Here is a 24083-nt window from a genome sequence, read left to right on the forward strand (position 1 = left end):
GGTGAATTGAAATGGGTCCAGTGTTTCTGGGAGGTGTGCTTTGATGCATTCCATCAATAGATACTTAAAACATTTCATAATTGAAGAGCTCAATACCACTGGGCAGTAGTCACTGAGGCCTTTTATTGTCACCAGCTTTGCTAATGGGATACTCATACCTGTCTTAAAACCTGTGGGATGATGGACTGCTGCAGTGATGTGTTGGTCTGCACAATCCTTCAGTACTTGGCTGAGTATGTTGTGGTCCTTGTGTGGGTTCACCTTGGGAAAAATTTCACCTCACCTTGGCTGCACCAATTAAATGTTTGATTCCTCATTGCTTTGTGCACAAAATGGTGATTTCATTACTTCTTTACACAAAGTATTTTCATATACTTTATGCTGAAATTGGGAAGGACAGAATGTCATATACAGCTTTGCACAGTTTCAGATAAGAAGTGACAGGAAAGACACTTCCCATATGTCAGATATGCATCAGCCAAAGGGCATCAGAGATACGATAGAGCTGATGTGCACAGGGTGATGGAAGTGTCGTTCAGTTGAGGTTAGAGAGAATAAAATGGGGCTAATTCTTTGTGCTCACCAGGACTTTAGTGAATGAGATTGTGATTATTAACAGTTGACCAGGGGAGAGATGCTGGATCTCTTTGGCATCTTATTAGATTGGTTAATGTATTCTTTTCCCCCACATTTTAACAAATAATAAAGTAGTTTTATAACCTTCAATACATGTTTAGTGTCTCCTTTGGATGTGAGTACCTCTGGTTACTGAATCAGGAAAGAACAAGTGATGAACATTGAAATTGTTTGTTATACCAGCTTAGATTACCTTTAAGAGCTGGTTACAGAAGATTTATTGGCAGGCTATAAATTATTACAGGCATTGTAAAATTCTATTTTATTCCAATATTTTCCTTATGACAAATTAAAAGGCCCATTTGACCTTTCACACCTATGATGGTTGACAAAACAATCCCATTTCCTCATTTATCATATAGTAATTCAAGTCATTGCTGGAATTGCTTTCTGGATTGCAATGCACCAAACATATACTCAAAACCCAGAATGTCCAGGCACAGCAATACATTTAAACAAGCTCTTTGTCTTCAGTGTAATTCACAAGTTAACGCTGTGGTGATGGATAGAGCTTCTGACTTTTGACTGGCTTTGTCACCTGCTAGCAATATTTCATTCGCCATGTTTCATTTCACTTCTCTGAACATCTACAGTGAATCTCGATCTTTGGCTATCACTTCTCTTATCGTTTCCATTTCATTATGGCCTAATTATCTTTGCATGAACACGTTTCTCACCCTAATTTATTAGTAAACTCCCATTTTGTATCACAGGCAACAGATATGAAGTAAAGTAGTTTAAAGCCATAAAATCCATGTTCCATAAGATGCTAAGATATTTGGTGGGTCAGGCATCATTCACAGAGAAAGAGAGAGAGAGAAACAGAATAGTTTCATGTAAATGATCCTGATAGGCTCTCTCAATAACCACGAAGTCGAGAGCAGGGGAATGATAGGCTTTAATAAACACTAGACTTTGGCTAGGTACAGGAATGCTGGAAGGGGGGAGGGAGGTCGGCCTTTATGGCCAGGTGATAAGGGGAGGAGACACAGGAGATGAGTCACCAGTGGGCGGGCCAGCCTCATACATACAACAGCACACAGGTAGGGAATAATGTACGTAGAGAAAACATATCACTACAGATCCTTCATTATAAGGTTGAGACAAAGGATCAATGACTTCGAGCATTGTTTCTCCCGCCACAGATACTGCCTGACCTGCTGAGAATTTCAACACATTCTTACTTTTGGATTTCCAGCATCTGTACTTGATTGCTTATAAATTCGGTGATTGTGGACTTCATCTTTAATCTTCCATGATTCCACAATTTCATATTTTGCTCACATCTCTTGAGTGAGTCACTTTACAAATTGACAAGCTTTTCTACAACTTTTTGAAAATCATCAAGGCCGCTCTGTTCTTCCTAATCTCAATCAGCAGACCCGTCTAATTATGCCATTTAGTTTCTTCTCACTGTTTAAATAGCGTGAGGAGAAAATATTGGCTTCTGATATTAGATGTAACTTAGAAAGAAATCGTTCTATTTAACTGTGTAACCAAAACAGGTTCTCTCATCTTTCTTCTTTTTACACTGACTGAGTATGACTGAATGGGAGTCATTAAAAATAGAGCACAAGACCTTCATGTTCAATGCACAATCAACATGTTCAGCTCTATTTCAGGATGTTGGCGCTCAATAATATCACTCAATAGAGTTCACAGAAAATTTGAGTTCATTATGTTGGTAACTCAATCCACTTTGCTTTTCCCCAGAGTGTGAAAATCCATTGCTATATTATGAAGTTATGACAATAATGTGGATCCATTTTTAATTAAATTTAGCCAAAGGCAAATATTTCTCTAAACTGTACCCCAGACTATTTTGTGGTGGTGTTGCAAGTAAACGATGCCAAAATAATTATTTTTTAAAATGTATCATTTTTTGGCTAACTAGATTGGTAATAATAATTTAGTTCATCTGAAAGCACAATAATGAGAATGAGTTCATTGTCATATATATTGTATATGTGCATATGCACCAAAATCCTTACCTACTGCAGCCGAACAAGTACATTGTAAAAAAAATCAACTACAAAAAACTTTAAAACTACTACAAAAGCACACATAATCTAAATGAAAAGAGATGAATAAATGCAAAAGTCCATGATTAGTGTTACAAGGGGTGGTTCAGGAGCCTGATAGCTGTTGGAAATAAACTGTTCTTGAACTTAAAGATGCTGATCTTCAGGATTCTATACCTTCTGCCCAAAGGCAGCAGTGAGAAGTTCCGATCAGGGTGATGGGGACACTTTATAATTTTGGCTGCCTTAAATGGATTGGAGGTCAGAGCCTGTGATGGCCTTCCTATGTTTGTTACCTTCGGAGCAATGTGTGTTCCTGGATAATTCAATTCTCAAACCAGGCAATGAAGCAAGCAGACAGTACACTTTCCACAATGCACTGTAGAAGTTTGATAAAGTATTTGACAACATATCAAATCTCTTCAGACTCCTCAGAAAGCAAAGGCATTGGTGTGCCTTCTTCACATTTACCTCAATGCAATGGCTCCAGGAGTGGTATTTTGAAATATGAACTCCCAGGAACTTGAAGGTTCTGGCCCTCTCCACTTCCATCCAATGAATGCAGGCAGGTGCCTCTCCTTCCCAAAATCCACAATAACTCTGTGTCTTTCATGACATTAAGAGCAAGATTGCTGTTCTGCACCATCCAACCAGATTCTCAATCTTCATACTGTATCATCATTTCTAGTTATTCAGCTGACAACTGTGGTACTTTACAGCAAATTTATGGAGTGAGTTGGAGCCGAACTTGGCTATGCTGTCATGAGTGTTGAGGGAATAAAGAAGGGGATGAAACTCACAGCCTTAGAATGCCTGCATTGATGGTCAGTGTAGAGGAGGTGATGTTGCCAACTTGCACTGATTAGGGTCTGTTGATAAGGAAATCAAGGATCCATTTGAGAAGGATGATCAGTCCCAGATCCTTTAGTTTGGTGATGAGTTTTGCTGGTATAATGGAGTTGAACTCTTAGCTGTACTAAATGAACAACAGCCTGATGTAAGTGTTCCTGTGGTAGGTGATCTAACGCAGAGTGGAGGGCCATTGAGATGGTATCTGCCATTGACCTGTTGTAACAATACATGAATTGATGCAATTCCATGTCCTTTCTGAGATAGGAATTGAGTCACTCCATACCCAAACCTCTCAATGCACTTTATCACAGTTCAATTGCCTTTTTCCTGTTCACATCACAACTGTAGCAACAGTGTGATATAGTTTTGATATGTATTTATGATGTAAGTTTAGACACACAACTTGCCATTGGAGTACACTGCAATGAAAGATGAATCTTTACTTCAGAGTCGGGGTATATCTCGTAGTTTAAATGTACCCTTACATCCTTACACCCTAACTGCTACTCTGGCCAGATGTTTTACAGAAACTATCAGAAGCATTTAGACTTCCCAAATTGTAATATACTGATTCTGGCCTACTTTTTCTCTCTGAAACTTATGAAAATATGAAATTTAATTCAACTGTAAAGTTTTTCTTACAGTTGAATGCAAAATCTGGGATAGATAGTGACACTCTGTGAAAGTGAAAAGTATGTGATAGTAAGTCTTAGAAATAACAGAAATGCAAAGCGAATTTTCAACTCATTCTAAGGCTGTTATTTTCATTTAACCTTCTGTATCTGGTCTTATATCATATTGTTGCACAGACTACACCCTTGTGGGAGCAATTCTGGTTCCATTCAATGGAAGGTGTTTCAGGTTTCCAGGGAAAAAAAATTAGAATAAAATTAAGGTTTCTGGAAATACTCAGCTTATCAGGCTTCACATATGAAGAGAGACCATGTTATTGGACCTGGTTGGAACTATGTTGTTATATACTCATGTAATAATGGATCCCATGTAGAAGTTGGCCTCCCTATTTTTAGCCCTGACCGCCTGCCCATTCGAGCTCCTGATGCCCGGACCACCCACTCATCAGATCTCCCGACGCCCATCACTAGTTGTTTCCATTGCTCCTGTATGTTTTCCATCAGCCTTATCCAAATGAGGAGTTAGATATTCAGGTTAGAATGGTCAGTAGAAAAATGTAAGTATGGTTGTGAATAAACTCCAATATTTGAAAGCTTGCAACAATCAACATGAAAAGGAATTAAAAATGTGCCATGGTAAACTTAAAATATGCATGGTGACATTTAAAAGTAAAACTGTTCCCTCTTTAAAATTAAATGCAGAGTTGAAGATATGCAGTCAATAAGGAAGGTATTTCAGTGTTTGCTTGATAAGGCTTGAGCACTTAAAATGGCAATTCATTGAACATCTGCAAGCCCAAGTAAAATTTGTATTACAACTGTTGTATGGGGACTGCCTTGTGATTTCCTATAGTTTTTTGTCAACTTTTCAGCTATTTAAATCAACTGATCAATATTTAGTACCCATGGCAGCATGGTTAGTGTAGTGGTTAGTGAGAAGCTAATTCAGCGCCAGTGACCTGGATTCTAATCTGGCATTGTCGATAAAGAGTTTGCACGTTCTCGCTGTGACCACTTGGGTTTCCTCTGGGTGCACCGGTTTCATCTCATATTCCAAAGACATATGGGGTTTGTAGATTAATTGGTGGATTTGGGTGGCACAGGCTCATGGACCGGAAGGGCCTGTTATCATGGTGTTTCTCTAAATTAGAATTAAAATTTATGCACTTCCTAAGTGTTTCCAACATTTTCTGCTTTTATTTCAAATGTCCAGCATGTGCAAAGTTTCATATTGAGCATCTGAATATTAGCAATACGTTTGATTAATGGAGATAATTCATAGGTGAGAAATGGTGATGATGAATTGTGCACAGCCAAAGGTCAATAATAGCAGTTGTAGGATGAAGCATTTAAACGAGCAGTCACTGACCTTGACCACTCAGATGAGATCATTAAACTTCTTTGCACAGTATATTACTCAATGCTTGACTGTTGACATTCATATATTTAATCTCATTCAAAAATTCATTTGGCAGATCTTAGGCATGTATCACATTTGGCTTCACCCGAGTCATGCATCCAAATCTTGCTTCCATAGTCTTGAGCAATACACAAAAAAGTTTGAGGAACTCAGCAGGACACATAGCATCCGTGGAAAGCCATGGGCAACCAACATTATGGGCCTGACCTCTTCAGGTGTACAAAAAAAATCATGCAAATACCCAAATTAGGCAAACACAGCCATAGGAAGGACCTCCCAGTGGCCAGATACTCCAATTCCACATCGCATTTCCAGATTTACATATCTGTATATGGCCATGTTCTGCCAGATTAAGGTCACACCTAAAGAGGAGGAAGACCTCCATAGATTCCATCATGGCAGTCTTCAAACGACATCAATATCAATTTTGGATAACCACCTCCTCCCATTCTTTTACTTTTCTTAATCTTTCTGACACCTTTTGTTCCATCAGCTCCCCACACCCTTCCCTTCCTCTGTCCTATTAGAGAGCACCTTTCTCAACCCTCTTCCCCCTCACCCTATCACCTCTCAGCTTCTTTCACTTCACCCTCCCATCTGTACATCACCTACCACTCTGTGCTCCTCCCTTTCTTGTTATATGCCCCCCACACCTTATTTGGGCACTTTTCAGCTACCATTTACATTCTGTGGATGTTGTGTGACCTGCTAAGATCCTCCAGCATTTTTGAATCTTGTACTAGATCCCCAGCATATACTATTTATGCACATGTAATATTTGAATTCTGTGGACCAATTTTTTTAGATAGAATTTAGGGGGTTGACTATTACATGCACACTGCTTTGGACCATGGTAAGTGCTTACGTCTCTCAAGGCATCAGGAGTTCTGATGGGCAGGCGGCCGGAACCGGTGGTAAGTCTGTGTTCAGGGCATCGGGAGCTTGGATGAGTGGGTGGCCGGAGCCTAGGCAACATTTCTCTGTCAGGGCATCAGAGGTTCAGCTGGGTTGGTAGCCAGAGGCTAGTTGAGAGTCCTCGGTCGAGGTGTCAGGAGGTTGGATGGGCGGGCAGCCAGGGCCTAGGTAAGAGTCCACGGTCAGGACATTGGGTGGCCAGTTTGGGGGTGGGGGGGGGCAGGGCTAAAAGTAGGGGTGTTTTCTTTTATATGGGATTGACTTTTACATGTTTATTTACAGAACTTCAGCCCCTCTTTCCAATGCTCAGCCTTACCTCATTGCCTCCCTTCAGGAGGAGTAAGCTAGCTTGAATGTCTGCTCTTGGATCTATTTAAAATAGCCTATTTCACACCACCAACCCTCCTAGGAAGCAGGTAAACTTACCAGGCATGCTGCACCCATGGAGCCTTTCCCACTGCACCATGATACCAGGTTTGTCAGGAATCTGGCATTTTATTGGCAGGTCCTGCCTCCAGTGATGTCACCACATGTGATGTATTACATAATCACAGGACAATAGAATCATAGCGGGAATAAAGCACATATGCGCTCAATGATAAAAAGACCATGGGAAAAAACGTGCACAGTTTAATAAGACATATGCACTCAATTGATAAAAGACCATAGGAAAATCTACTGCACAGACATATTTTACAATGTGGCTGGCCACGCACTGACATTACCACCAGCCATGCTCTGATAGACTGACGCAAGCACTTAGGCACTAATGGTACCCATTAATTTGAGTAGACCATTCACACCGCTACAGAGTGATTAACGAGTCGCTCCCACCAAGAGTCAGAGCCTGGTTGATTATTACTTGCCCTGCCCAGTTAGAACTGTTCACACTGCCAGATTACCCGCTCCGGACCCGTTAATTTGGCTGATTCAACCCACATGTACTTGGCGGTGTGAAAGGGGCTTTGGTACAGTTTGTGGGTTAAATCGGGGAATTTAATGGATATTTTGTGGGTTACCTCGCAGTGTGAACGCTCCCAACCAAGAAGGGAGAGTAAAAATCAACCAGGCTCTGATACTTTATAGGGGGTTGTATCAGAGCCTGGCCGAGTTGACCTGGAGTTGACTCAGCTGCAGTGCAAACAGCCAACCTGCTCAAGTGGGTATCATTAGTAACGTTAGTGCCTGCATGTGTGCATCATTCTGGTACTTTTAATATCAGTGCAATTATATTTCACAGGTCAGCCAGTGGAGCTGTCATAGGGTGGCTGTTGGAGCTATCAGTGCACGGCTGGTGGAACTTTTACAGGGAGGCCAGTGGAGCTATCACAGGGTGACCAGCAGGGCTGTCAGTGCATGACCAGTGGAGTAGTCACAGGGTGGCCGGTGGAGCTGTCAGTGCATACCTGTGCTTTAAATCAACTCAAGATTGATTATAATACCTAATACAATGTAAATGCTATGTAAATAGTTGTTATACCCTATTATTTAGGGAATAATGACAAGGTTGTCGGTGGGTTTGTTCTAAATTTGAATAGTCTGAAGCCCATTGCAATAGATTTTTCCACAGTCTTTTATACATTGCATGCGTATGTACATTATTCCCGCTACAATTTCACTGCCCTGAAAGTATGTAATATGTCGCTCATGACATCACCACTGGAGGGTGGGTGCCCCATAGATACACGATATCCACATGAACCAAGGAATTCATGGTTCAGTGTGAACACCTTGCCTGGTACTGCAACACTCTTTTACTTGCCTATTTAGTAGGTTGCCAGTGTGAAAGGGGCTAAATTAACTAAACTGAACAGGTTAATTTCACTTGTTTTCACAAACCATCAACTGTGATTCCTCCATTCCCTGAAACAATTATCTTGCAGTATTAGAAAAAATGATTGCAGCATGCAATTGTTGGAATATCACAGGCTAATGTAATTTCAAACTTGTATCTCAGAAAGTAATAAAACTCAATGCCAAAAATAACAACGCTACAGGATATCCAAATCTGGGGGAGCTGTGAAAAGAGCTTTTAAAAAGATTAACAGAACAAGAATGTAGAACAAATAAGAAAAAGTTAATTTAAAAATTAATTTTCTTGAACTCGTGCTGTATTTTGCAAATGCAAGAGATTTAGATTTTGAGGGTTCATCCATTTTGGTGAAAGGACAACATTTTGTGTCATAACTAAGTGATTAGATATTTTGAACTAGTTTACTTCCAAAAGAAATTGTCAACAGAATGAGTTGAATTGAAATTTAACTATTAAGTCACATTTGGGGTCTGTTTGCATTGGTTTATGAGTGAATACTGTCATGCCTCATGTTTGTCCCGACACATGTCCAATCTCTGTTGGAACATGATTGTTTCCTCAAAAAGATCTCATTACTGCACATTTCAACATCGATCATGTATTCTCTGGTGTATGAAACTAATTCTGCCTGGGTCCAACAATTAAGCTTTATTGTGGCAGATTGTTATAACTTCTATATTGATTTCAGGCATTATGAACCTCTTTTATATCTGTCCTATGTTAGCTGTATATAATTGTTCCCTTCAAATGGCAGATTGCTAGATGATGCAATCTCAGAGCTTCTCTTCAACAAAATGCAGAGTGAAAGAAATGTGGATGGCTGACTGCAAGAGATTGTGAACTTCTCTTGCAGCGGCATAGAAGGAGTCAAATGTCTAAGAATAATTTCTTTGACAACCCCTGCAAAGCAATCTTTGAACTTGTCTGAGGTTAGGGACATGGCTGCAGGACTTGGCAGTTGTTCTATCCAGTGAGGTACTTCAAACACCATTCAGGTCTAAACGTCAGGCAGGAGGACTACCACTGGAACATTCAGGACAGATATGGCCTTCTTGTCTCAACTCGCCTGACTCTATCTCTGGCAACAGGCAATAATGTGACATTATCTACACCAGTTCAATTCATATATTCTTCAAATCCTGACTTATTTGTTAAAACAAGACAAGACCATTTCAACATCTTATTAGTAAGTGTCCATATTTCACCAACTCTATACTTGAAAGCAAAAAGCATAAATGCCCCACTTAATCTTTGCCACTGAGATTCAGGCTGGAGAACTGTGCCTTGAAAACCCTGAGTTGACATGGAATATTTCTGACAGCATTTTGGATGCTCTAAATCTCCCTCCTCCTGTCATTTGTCGTGTTCTGTCTGTTGTCTGTATTTTATCCCAGTCGGGATATGTTACCCGCCTCCTGGAAAGTACTGTTAAGAGTAGATAAGTGACACAAAAATCAAGGGGTAATACATGAGCAAGTGCGAGAAAATAACTTTCAGGACCACAGGGAAATAGGGCAAATGAGGTTGTTCAGCAGCACTTCCAACTTCCTAAGGAGGTTGAGGAGGGCCCCACCATGACCACCTTTTGCAGTAGCACAATTGAGAGTGTCCTATCTGGCTGCCTGGTAAGGTAGCTGCAAAACATTGGATTGGAAATCAGTACAGGTGATCATCAAAATCATCAAGAAGATCGGTGTCTAAATGGAGCTCAAAGAATTATTGAGCATCTTTTCTATCCCACTAGCATCAAGAAGGAGGCACAGGAGCATCAACATCAGGACTGCCAGACTAGGAAATAACTTCTACCCACAGGCTGTGAGACTAATGAACAGTATCCTGTAACCAGGAAAATCATTCCAAAATATTTAGATATTTATTTTAACTTATTTCTTTATGTATATACAAGATGTGATCGATCATTATGTACTGTGTATTGTGAGTGTCTGTGAGTGCACTATGGTCCAGAGAAGCACTGTTTCATTGGGTTGTATATGTACAGTCAGATGATAGTAAACTTGAACTTGAACTTGAACTGGCATGGACCAATAGGCTGAACAGCTTCCTTATGTTTCCATGAATTCACTCTTGCTTGGAAGCACATGGTTTGGGAAGATACCTTGAATTCAGAAAACGTTCTTCAACACCTGTAACAATGTTAGATACTGACTTTAGATTTTTACAACTTGATAATATTATGGGCAAGAAATCATACAGTGATTCCCACCTTACCAGAAGGGTGGGAACCACTATGCTCAAGAGATCGGTTAGATGTTTAATCCAATGAAATATTACTTTTAATATATTTCAAAGCATGGTACATACTTTCTCACATTCCATATGGATGTTTATATTGTGATCCTGCAAGGTCAGCAGGTTTCTCATATAATTTGAGAATTTTTGGATGATCTGCAACTTTCAGTATGCAACATAAGGTTACAGATTCAACATGTAAATAGTTAGCATACTGCTAGAGGACTGCTTTGACAGCACAGGATGGATCTGTTTCAAGGAGGCATCCACCTACCATGGCTAGATAAACATTGATGGGTACACAAGCTCAGTGACTGGCTGCATCAACAAGTGCATCAAGGATCTCACAGAGATCAAATGCTATGCAACCTGAGGCCACATGGAGTACTGTGTGTAGTTCTGGTCACCCAGCCACAGGAAGGATGTCACTAAGTTGGAAAGGATGCAGAAGCTTGAGTTCTAGAGAGTGGTTATATAGGTCTCTTTTCTCCTGGAGGCTGAAGGATGGATCTGAGGGGACATTGACAGATCTGAGAGGAAACTTTGACAGTCAGCGTTGCGCTAACCACAACACTAAATAGTCAGTCTTTGCGATAATTTTGATGGCCAGCAAAGCTAGTGGTATGGTGTACAGTCCAGTCAAAGTATTCAAAGTTCAGATTTATTGTCTGAGTACATACATGACATCACATAGAACCCTAAGATTTTTTTTCCTGTCGACTAGGCAGAAATTCTACTTATCGATAGTGCGAAATGTACTCTGAAAAAGACACATTCCTAAGCCTGGTGGTGCGAGTCTTGTAGCACCTATACTGGTTTTATGGAGAAGGATAGGGCTGGCCTAAGGTTGAGAAAAGTTAGTGTAGAAATAGCAGGGGCTCTGACAGAAATATTTAAAATGTCATTAGCTACGGGGGAGGGGGGGGTGGTGCCAGAGGATTGGAGGGTAGCTCATGTTGTTCCACTGTTTTAAAAAAGGCTCTAAAAGTAAACCGGGTAATTATAGGCCTGTGAGTCTGATGTTGGTGGTAGGTAAATTAATTGGAGAGTCTTCTAAGAGATGGAATATATACAATTATTCAGATAGACAGGGACTGATTAGAAGTAGTCAACATGGTTTTGTGCATTGTAGATCATGTATTCAATCATTAGGTACTAATGATGAAGTAGTGAAATGGATTCATCAATGGTTGGATGGGAGATGCCAGAGAGGAGTGGTGGAAAATTGTTTGTCAAATTGGAGGCCGGTGACTAGTGGAGGCCTGAGGGATCGGTACTGGGTCCATTGTTGATTGTCATATTAATGATCTGGATGATAGGGAGGTAAATTGGATTAGTAAGTAGGCAGATGATCCTAAGATTGGTGTGGACAGTAAGGAAGGTTTTCAAAGCTTGCAATGGAATATAGGTCAGTTGGAAGAGTGGGATGAAAGATGGCAGATGGAGTTTAATACTGATGTGTAAGGTGGTACATTTTGGTGGGATTAATCAGCAATGGTCATAAATGGTGGACAATTGAAGAGTTCAGTAGAACAAAGGGATTTAGGAATTCTGTTACATAATTCCTTGAAAGTTGAGTCACATGTAGGTAGGGTGTTAAAAATGCATTTGATATGTTGGCCTCATAAATCAGAGTATTGAATACGGGAGTTAGGATGTCATGTTGAAGTTGAATTGGTAAGGCCAATTTGGAATATTATATAAAGTTTTGATTGCCAAATTATTGGAAGGATATCAACAAAATAGAGAGAGTGCAGAGGAGATTGACAAGAATGTTGCCGGGTTTCAGGGATTGAGTTATAGGGAAAGGATAAACAGGTTAGGACTTTATTCCCTGGAGAGTAGAAGATTGAGGGGTGATTTGATAGAGGTATTTAAAATTATGAGGTGGACAGATAGAGTAAATGTGGATAGGCTTTTTCCAATGAGAGTGGGGGAGATTCAAACAAAAATTGAAATTAAAGGCGGAAAAGGATAGAGGAAACATGAGGGGGAATTTTTTCACAGAGGGTGGTGGGAGTGTGGAATGAGCTTCTGGCCAAAGTGGTAAATGCAGGCTCAATTTTAATATTTGAGGAAAAGTTGGATAGGTATATGGATGAGGTATGGAAGGTTATAGGCTGGGTACGGGTCAATGGGACTAAGAGGTAGAAGGTGTTCGGCATGGACTAGAAGGGCCAAACTGGCCTGTTTCTGTGCTGTAATTGTTATATGGCTATACACTTTTTACATCGGGTACCGCACGGATGGCAGTCTCTTCAATCTGAGGTGCCTACAAGCTCACATCAAGACACAAGAGCAACTTGTCCGTGAACTACTCTTTGCAGACGATGCCGCTTTAGTTGCCCATTCAGAGCCAGCTCTTCAGCGCTTGACGTCCTCTTTTGCGGAAACTGCCAAAATGTTTGGCCTGGAAGTCAGCCTGACGAAAACTGAGGTCTTCCATCAGCCAGCTCCCCACCATGACTTCCAGCACCCCCCCACATCTCCATCGGGCACACAAAACTCAAAACGGTCAACTAGTTTACCTATCTCGGCTGCACCATTTCATCGAATGCAAGGATCGACAACAAGATAGACAACAGTCTTGCCAAGGCAAATAGCGCCTTTGGAAGACTACACAAAAGAGTCTGGAAAAACAACCAACTGAAAAACCTCACAAAGATTAGCGAATACAGAGCCGTTGTCATACCCACACTCCTGTTCGGCTCCGAATCATGGGTCCTTTACTGGCATCACCTACGGCTCCTAGAACGCTTCCACCAGCGTTGTCTCCACTCCATCCTCAACATTCATTGGAGCGACTTCATCTCCAACATCGAAGTACTTGAGATGGCAGAGGCCGACAGCATCGAATCCATGCTGCTGAAGATCAAACTGCGCTGGGTAGGTCACATCTCCAGAATGGAGGATCATCGCCTTCCCAAGATCGTGTTATAAGGCGAGCTCTCCACTGGCCACCGAGACAGAGGTGCACCAAAGAAGAGGTACAAGGACTGCCTAAAGAAAGCTCTTGGTGCCTGCCACATTGACCATCGCCAGTAGGCTGATATCGCCTCAAACCGTGCATCTTGGCGCCTCACAGTTCAACGGGCAGCAACCTCCTTTGAAGAAGACCGCAGAGCCCACCTCACTGTCAAAAGACAAAGGAGGAAAAACCCAACACCCAACCCCAACCAACCAATTTTCCCTTGCAACCGCTGCAACCGTGTCTGCCTGTCCCGCATGGGACTTGTCAGCCACAAACGAGCCTGCAGCTGACGTGGACATCACCTCTCCATAAATCTTCGTCCGTGAAGCCAAGCCAAAGAAGATATGCAAGGAACACTTAGCAGCTCAAGAAGCATCTGTGTAAAGAGAAATAGAGTTAATGTTTCAGTAGGAGACTCCTCGTCAGAACTAGGTTGGTTCCAATGAAGGCTCTTTGGCCTTGAAGACAAATTTTAAGAGGCTGCCTAACCCACTGAATGTTTTCAGTATTTTGATCTCATTTCCAATCTGCAATGGAATGATTTCCTGCCTGCCATATTAAAAATGTATCCTGATAAGATTACTACTGTTGGTATTATCTTTCAGTGGACCTTAACCAATTTCAGTATCAACTAGAGAAAGAGAGACAGTTTTAAGGCAAAGATTCACATAGAACATAGGTATAGAATCTGTGATCTCCCACAGACCAATGAACAAGTTGAGGACAGCCACTGTGGTTAGAATGTGTGTGGTGAACAGGCAGACAGCACAACATATAACCCTTCAGATCTCTGATTTGATGCAAGAAATGGTGGTGTTATTTTTTATTCAGATATTGAGATATATAGCACAGTAACAGGCCCTTTCGGCCCAGTAGCTTGTGACCATCAAACACTACAATCCCCATGGGTATTTTAAAGAGTGGGAGTAAACCCAGAGGAAACCCGCACAAATACAGGGAGCTGTAGAAACTAATTGCAAACAGTCACTGGTGCTGGTAATAGCATTGCGCTAACTGCTACACTAACCATGCCAGGAGGTACACAGAACTAGATGGTTATTAGACTACCTAATCGATGCAAAAAAGTTCATATGATTCACATGCACACACAAATGCATATGCTCACACTCCAGACACGCACACACATATGTGCCCACATTCACACTCCATGCAATCTTACACACATCCATTAGATACACTTGCAATCTGCATATATTTACACATGGATACCATACACTCACTGTACACACTGTGCACAAATTCAAACATATGCAACACACAGATCATACACAACCTACACATATCACACACCCACATGTACACAAACACACACACGCACAGAAAAATATATACACACCATTCATACACACATCATACACATGCACACCCCACACATGCAATGCACAGATCATACACAACATACACATATCACACACACACATACACAAGCACATACACACAAAAACATACACACCCCATTCATACACACATCATACACATGCACACACAAAGACGCAATATGCATTCTATATATATTCACAGCACTCAAACCTAGAACAGAGATGAGGAGAAATTTATTCATCCACAGGTTGATGAATCAGTGGAATTGATTGCCACAGACAGCAGTGGAGGTTGTAGGTATTTTTAAAGCAGAGGTTGATAGGTTCTTTATGAGTACAGGCATCAAAGGGGGTTATCGGAGGAAGGCAGGAGAATAGAGTTGATGATTTACCACACACACACACACACACACACACACACACACACACACACACACACACACACACACACACACACACACACACACACACACACACACACACACATCTACCCATGCTCTTTGTGCAGTCAACATACACACCTGTGCCTGTGCTATTGTTTTTCTTTTCTCGGAAGTGAGTCAGGTCTACACTCCAATTTTCTGGGTTCTGAGGTGGTGGACGAGCTCTACGTGCAAGCCACAAATGCTGGCATAGTTGGAGCTGGTGACGTTTGACAGGTGGGCTGTGGAGATCTTTTGTTGGTCCCACTGATTTCACTCAGTTCTAAAATAATCAGTGACTTCACACATGGCCTACACTTTGAAGAAAGAGTCAATAGATTGATGAAAACACAATCGCTTGACATATTGACAGCAGGATGCCTAGTTGAATCATTCTAGGATCGCCACAAAGTGAAATGTTTCAGCAGCCCTGCTGCAGTGCAAAAAAATCATAAAAAAGATGAGTGCATGAAGATTTGGGCTTAGCACAACCTTCAGAACTAATAGTCATAATCCAAGCAATGGAGCATGGGAATATTGAGTCTGCACAGACCACTGGGCACCTACTAACACTCATTTTCCACCAACCTGCTCTGATGTATGTGAGACATCAGGTGGTAAAGACACAGTGTAAGTGCACACTCAACAACAGGAGTTCAAATTATAATTAATCCCCAAGTTAGTTACTTGTAGATCAATGAAAGTTAAAAGAGTAAGATATTTAAGCCTTTGAGCTGATATCTCCACTCATTGAGCTCTTGGCTTATTTGATATAATTCTACAAATCTGTTTTCACCCTGTTTGGTGAAGAGAAATCTGTCAGTCTCAACTTTAAAGTTAACAATTGCCCCAATATCTATGACCATTGATGGCACCCAACACCCATTGTGCCATCAGCATGTGGAAAGAATTCTTGAGTGGACTGGCTTTCACATACAAATGACCTTGTTTCTGAAACTCCACAAACACAGGAAATAGTTTACTTTGTGCTAGCCTATCATTTCTTCTTCCCTTAAGGAACCCATTGGAGAAACAACCTCTTAACCTTCTAATTCCCTGTAAGTATAGCCTTACTTTATGTAATCCCTTCTCATAATTTAAACTCTACATCCCATGTATAGTTTTAGTAAATTTATGCTGCACACTCTTCCAAACTAGTAAGTTTCCTGCAGCAAGGGCTTTTTCCTGTCCATTATATTTTGGGGTTCCATTTAGGCCTGTTGTACACTGAACAATCCAGCAACATCTCCATGATATTCAATGACATTACCATCAGTGAATCACACTGATTCAATATTCTGGGGGTTGCTATTGGCCAGAAATTGAACTGGAGTAACCATATTGCATAATGTGATTAAGAGCAAATCAGAAACAAAGAAGCCCATAACTCACCTTCCAACTCTCCAGACCCTGTACACCATCTACAAGCCTTAAGTCAGGAGCATGATTGTAGATTCTCTTTACTTGCCTGGATAAATGCAACTCCAATAACATGCAAGAATCTCCACAGCATATAGGACAGAGTTACCTGCTTGAGAGGCACCCAATCCACAACAATTCACTCACTCCTCCACTGACTCATTGTAGCAGCAGTTTGGACCATCTACAGGAGGCATTACACCAACTCACCAAGATAGAAACATAGAAACATAGAAGATAGGAGCAGGAGTAGGTCATTCAGCTCTTCGAGCCTGCTCCGCCATTCAATGAGATCATGGCTGATCTTAAAGTTCAGTACCCCATCCCCACCTTCTCTCCGTAACCCCTAATTCCCTTATACTGAAAAAATATATCTAATTCCCTCTTAAATATATTCAATGAACCTGCCTCTACTGCCCTCTGTGGCAATGAATTCCACAGATTCACCACCCTCTGGGTCAAGAAATTCCTCCTCATCTCGGTTCTAAATGGTTTGCCTATTATCCTCGAACCATGGCCCCAGGTTCTGGACTCCCCCACCACTGGAAACATCCCTTCCGCATCCATTCTGTCCAGTCCTGCCAGAATTTTTATGTCTCCATGAGATCCCCTCTCGATCTTCTAAACTCCAGCGAGTACAATCCCAAATTGCACAATCTTTCCTCATAAGTTATTCCTGCCATTCCAGGTATCAGCCTGGTGAATCGCCTTTGCACTCCTTCCATTGCAAGATAAGGCGACCAAAACTGCACACAATACTCCAGGTGTGGTCTGACCAAGGCTCTGTACAGCTGCAGTAAGGTATCCTTATTCCTATACTCAAACCCTCTTGATATGAAGGCCAACATACCATTTGCCCTTTTAACCGCCTGCTGTACCTGCATGCTTGCCTTCAGTGACTGGTACACAAGAACCCCTAGGTCTCTCTGCACTTCCCCATCTCCCAATCTATTGCCATTCAAATAGTAATCTGCCCTCCGGTTTGTATTACAAAAGTGGATAACCTCACATTTATCCACATTGTAGTGTATTTGTCATGTATCTGCCCAGTCCCCCAATTTATCCAAATCACACTGGAGCTTCCTGACCCCCTCCTCAGTGCACACAACCCCTCCTAGCTTAGTGTTGTCTGCAAATTTGGAGATGTTACATCCAATCCCCTCATCTAGATCATTAATGTAAATTGTGAACAGCTGGGGTCCCAGTACAGATCCCTGTAGCACCCCACTGGTCACCGCCTGCCACTCAGAAAATGAGCCATTTATCCCAACTCTCTGTCTTCTATCTGCCAGCCAGTTCTCAATCCACATCAATACCTTGCCCCCATTTCCATGAGCCTTGATTTTGCATGCCAGTCATTTATGTGGGACCTTATCGAAGGCCTTTGGAAGTCCAGGTACACCACATCCACTGGCTCTCCCCCATCTATTTTACCTGTCACCATCTCAAAGAATTCCAATAGATTTGTCAAGCACGATTTACCTTTTGTAAATCCATGTTGACTCTGTCCGATCCCTTCTCTGCTAGTCATATGTTCCGTTATTGCATCCTTAATAATGGATTCCATCATTTTGCCCACTACTGATGTAAGGCTCACCGGCCTATAATTCCCCGCTTTTTTTCTATGCCCCTTTTTAAATAGTGGGGTAACATTAGCTACCCTCCAATTCATGGGTACTGATCCTGAGTCTATCGAGTTCTGGAAAATAATTCTTAAAGCATCTGCTATTTGAATGTTCACTTCCTTAAGTACCCGAGGATGTAGATTATCAGTCCCTTGGGATTTATCGGCCTTCAATCCCTTCAATTTCCCCAAGACCATGTCCTTAGAGATACTGATTTCTTTCAGTTCCTCCCTTGCATTAGTCTCTATGTTTCCCAACATCCTTGGGAGGTTATTTGTATCCTCTCTTGTGAAAACAGAACTAAAGTAAGAATTTAATTGGTCTGCCATTTCCTTATTCCCCATTATATATTCCCCTGATTCTGACTGCAAGGGACCTACTCTGGATTTCACCAATCTTTTCCTCTTGATATATCTATAAAAGCTTTTGCAGTTGGTTTTTATGTTTTCCGCAAGCTTACTTTCGTAATTTATTTTTGCCATCTTGATTAATCCCTTTGTCCTCCTTTGCTGCACCTTGAACTGTTCCCAGTCTTCAGATAGCTTCTTCCAAACCCATGTCCTCTCCCAGCTAGGACAAAGCCAGGAAAAGCATGCATCACCATCTCTTGGATGCTGCTGTTCAAGCCACACACCACCTTGACTTGAAGTATATTTCCGTTACTTTACCAACGCTTCATCAAAATACTGGAACTCCCTCCCTAAAAATACTGTGTGTGCAAGGACACCTTAAGGAGTTTCACAGTTTGGGGGACAATTAGGGGTGAACAATAAATGCTGGTATGGCCTGAAATATTAATATTCTAATAGAGAAATTTGAAAAATCCAAAACACCAGCAGCGCTACACTAAGGCCAGACTTCATACCATCTATAAAGTGTTTCATCACCTCCCAAAGATAATGCCTAGGAAAGCTACAAGATATCAAGTTTCCTGACAATAGCACAACAGCTTGAATTGTAAACATACTGTTGTTCCTTCATTGTGCTGTCAAACTCCTGAAACTCCTTACCCTGTGTAGAGAATATGAATACTGGAATGAGAATGTAAGTGCTGAGATTTTGATAAAATAGAAACAAGTATGGGCAGTGACCTCAGGAGTAAAAGTGTTAGGAACCCAGTGCAAGGGGCAACAAGGCATGTTGAATATGAGAAAATAGCTAGGAAGGGATACTTTCAGACAGAGTAGAAACTTATATAGGAAAGGGGATACTCTAGCAGGCTGAACCACGCTAAACAATGAACTGGCTCATGGAGGTCTGAGTCGACAAGAACAGGAAGCCCTGCAGTACCGGGCTTGCTGTCAATCGCCAGAGATTACATCATTTCCGGGCTGAGGGTCATGAAGGCCATCGAGAGCACAGGTGTTTAAAAACCGTGCATCAGATTTCAGTAAGGCAGTTGGTCTTAACTCCACTACAATGACTGGTGAGTTTAGTTCATCACTAAATGACCACAGTGATGACCCCAATGGGCCCAATCGGCGATTTGGCCCCAAGATGACTGAAGAGAACGTTCAGAATGTGGTACCACTCAAACTGCCTACCTTTTGAACCTCACAGCCTGTGGTCTGGTTTCAGCAGACTGAAGCCCAGTTCCACATTCATATGATCACAATAGACTCCAACAAGTACTATTACGCGGTTGGTTCATTGGACCAGGACATGGCTTGAAGGATTTCCTGAATCAACCCCCTGAGAATAACAAGTACAATGCCATTAAGGCACTACTGATTAATATATTTGGGCTGTCCCGCTGCGAACAAGTAGCAAGGCTGTTATGAATGGATGGCCTGGGCGACCGAGTACCATCTGCCCTTATAAATGAAATGCTGGCACTAATAGACAGCTATGGGCTCTGTCTGCTTTTTGAGCAGTTGTTCCTGGAGCAGATGCCTATGGACATCCACCTGCTCCTGGCGAATGACGATTTTGACGACACCCGTGAACTGGCAGCCTACGATTATATCCTCTAGCACGCAAAACAACATGGCGGAGCCACAGTGGATTTAGTAGCTACACCATGCCAGAACACTTGATGGGTCAAGGCTCCAGGACATAGGCCAGTGGCAACAACTGTGGATGAATGTCCAAATAAGGATCACTGGTGTTACTATCATTAGACTTGGGGTTCTGCAGCCCGCTGTCGCTGCCCGCCTTGCTCATACCAGGAGGGAAATGTCCTGGCTGGGCGTCACTAGTGTCTGTGGCAGCCGACCATCGAGACAACCTCCTCTACCCATGGCCCAGCATTCAGGTCAGTGTTTCCTGGTAGACACAGGAGCAGAGGTCAGTGTTTTGCCTCCTTCGGGCCTAGACACTCGTAATAGTGACCATCCCTTACAGCTGCTAACAAAAGCAAAATTTGAACATATGGGGTGCAGACTATTACACTTGAATTCTGCCCTTGCCGATTTGTATGGATATTCATGTTGGCTGATGTATCACAACCTCTGCTAGGTGCAGATTTTTTATGAGCTAACTCGCTATTAGTGAACATATAGAGAAAGTGGGGTTGGTTAACTCTAAAAATTTCAAATTGTTTGCCTTACTTCAGGCCACTCTGCTGGCGCCCCTTTAGGAGTTGGTCATGTTCTCCTCGAACAAGTATGCCAAGATCTTGGTAAAATTTCTAGCCATAGTCGCCCTGCAGTTTTCAACTGTTATGCCCAAGCACGTAGTCCAGCATCATATCCCCATGAGAGGAGCACCACTGCAGGCCAGGGTGTGCAGACTACCTCCGGACAAGCTAAAAATTGTGGGCATGGGCATAGTGTGTCGTTCAGACAGCCCATGGGCATCTCCCTTACACATGGTGCTGAAAGGTACCGGAGGATGGAGACCATGTGGAGATTATCGCAGGTTAAATGATGTCATGACAGCTGATCTGTACCCTGTCCCGCATATCCAGGATTTCACTGCAAACCTGGACGGTGCCAAGATATTCTCCAAAATCAACCTGGTGAGGGGATATCATCAAATTATGGTCCACCCTGACGAGGTCCCAAAGATGGCGATCATCACACCGTTCGGCCTTTTTGAATTTCTGTGTATTCTGCACAGACTTTTCAGTGACTTATTGGCTCTGTGGGTCATGGCCTCAATTTTCTATTTATTTTCAGCAAGCACTTGAGACCTCTTGAGCCAAAGTACAGTGTGTTTGACAGGGAGCACCTGGCCCTTTACCTGACCATCTGCCATTTCAAGTTCTTTCTCGAAGGAAGAGATTTTGTCATGGTCTCCAGGTATAGACTAAGCAGCTTTCATAGCAACACAGCAGGAGGAGGATGACATAGCAGCCTACCATACTATCAGGTCTTAAGCTGAAGGAATTGAGATTTGGACCTTCAATAGCTACAATCCTATGCTACATGTCCACAGGGAAACCCTGACCAATTATGCCTGTTGTTTTGAGACGTCGAGTGTTTAATGTGATACAATGTCCTGGCGCACCCTTCTATTTGAGCCACCAAGCAACTAATAGCAGGGACATTTGTATGGCACGGCCTATGGAAACAGGTTGCACACTGGGCCAGAACTTGTGTACAATGGCATGTAAAAGTACTGCTCCGATCTTTTCCCCTGGGCAACTTGTTTTGACTACATACATATAGACATCACGAGACCACTGCCACCATCGCGAGATGCCAGGTACATTCTGACAATAGTTGATAGGTTTATGAGGAGGCCAGAAACTGTCCCTCTCTCAGACACCTCCAGCACATCATGCGTCAGAGCGTTTATTGTAAAATTAGTGGCTCATTTCGGGTTGCCCGGAGACATTACCTCAGATGAGAGGGCACAATTCACATCAACATTGTGGATGGTACTAGCCCGGTTATTCGGCACACAATTGCATCCAACCTCGATGTACCATCTACAATCCAATGGCCTTGTGGAGAGATTCCACCGCTATTTGAATTTGGCCTTCATGGCTCCCCTCAAAGGCCCTGATTAGATTGATGAGTTGCCTTGGGTGATGCTGGGAATTCATGCAGGACCATAAGAGGATCTGGCCATGTCTTTTGCTGAGTTGGTGCATGGCACACCATTCACTGTTCCAGGGGAGTTTGTGCCAGCCACAAGAGAACAAATAGATTCACCCATGGCACACCTAACACTGCTGCATGAAAAAGTCGGCACGTTGGCACCTGTTCCTACTTCAAGGCATGGTGCAACCACTTTGTTTATCCCAAAGGACCTCAAGGACTGTGAGTATGTATTTATACAAAGGGGCATGCATCATGCCCCCCTTCAGCACCCATACAAGGGCCTGTTCAGAGTGATTCAGTATGATGGCGTAATGTGCGTAATGGACATGGGAGGCAGGCAAGAAACAATCAAGATTGACCACCTAAAGCCAACACACATGGACTTGCATCAACTAGTGATAGTAGCATGCCCACTATGGAGAGGTCACCCACCTTATACAATGGGATAATTATACAATGGGATAATCACCTCCTAACACTGGTTCTGTGGGGAGGTCCTGAGGTGGGTTGAACCACGCTAAACAACGAGCCGGCTCACGGAGAACTGAGTTGGCAAGAACAGGAAGCCCTGGAGCACCGGCCTTGTTGTCAATCATCAAAGATGATGTCATTTCCAGGCTGAGCATCACAAAGGCTGTCGGGACCACAGATGCTTTAAAAAACGCACATCAGAGTTGAGTAAGGCAGTTGGTCTTAACTCAGCTACAATGACTGGTGAGTTTAGTTCGCCACTAAATGACCACAATAAAATCTTTTGTGTTCCCACTTAACAGGGAGACCAATCATGACTGGTGCAGAATTTCTCCAAAAAAGAACTGAAGTTTTCACATCTGTTTTGTTTTGCACCTGCAAGTGCAAATAACAAATAAGTGAATTTGATGAATTAGATATGACATTCAGTCCATGAATACAATCTCCTTTACAAAATATATTGACAACTAATATACTACAGTTGATGCCCATGGTTTACACTTTGTTCAGAGATGATCAATGTGAATTTTCGGTAATATGTGGCACCGTAGAAAAACAATGAGCATCTGCTGACGAAGAATCCAGTGGATTCTGGAAGCTGTTACATCCATCATGGAAACAGCATTGAAAAAGCTCAACTTTGGATCATAGTGAGTTATTTATATATATATATTCAAGAAAAATATATTTAAAAAAATAATTGTGATATGCAGGCATTAAATTCGGACAGACAGCTTGACTATTTAAATTCCAATTTGATCTAATCGTAACATGCTCAATATTGATATATCATACTTAACAAGATTACCCAAGTAGAGACAAGTGGCTAAGATCTTTGGACCAACATCCATCAAACCTATTTCAGTGTGAACAAATACTACAAAGCTGAAGGTGGACCTGGAGCAACAATAGCAGCTGTTGGTTCACATCTTACAGCTTCATTTCACACAAGGCTCCTATTCTGCATCTTCATTGACTTTTCATGTTTAAAGGATACCCTCTCTATATATCTTTTATTGGCAGTTAAAAAAAATCTTGGCAATAAACAATGATCCCTTTGTCATGTTATTCCATGTATGACAGTGGACTTCAATGGATTTTGCCTCTGCTATTGAATGCAAGTTTCCACAGTTAGATCAAGATCACTTCTTAAATCATGGATTGCTGAATTCTCTGGACTAGCCTTATCTTCACTGGAAAGATTGACTGATTTGTTAGGATTAAATTGACAAATATGCCTCGAAGTATCCAGGACATAGTTTCATGGTGAGAAGATATCCTCAGCAATGATCAAGTATTGGAGGGAA

At 42.0% G+C, this 24083-nt stretch overlaps 1 long non-coding RNA gene across 2 annotated transcripts in view; it reads right to left on the reverse strand.

Annotated features, from left to right (window-relative positions):
* LOC138737746 (uncharacterized) overlaps positions 1–24083 on the reverse strand; it is a 63226-nt gene that overhangs the window by 11556 nt on the left and 27587 nt on the right. The window lies entirely within an intron of this gene.

Source organism: Narcine bancroftii, chromosome 6 (genome assembly GCF_036971445.1).
Source record: "Narcine bancroftii isolate sNarBan1 chromosome 6, sNarBan1.hap1, whole genome shotgun sequence".
Taxonomy (NCBI): Eukaryota; Metazoa; Chordata; class Chondrichthyes; order Torpediniformes; family Narcinidae; genus Narcine; species Narcine bancroftii.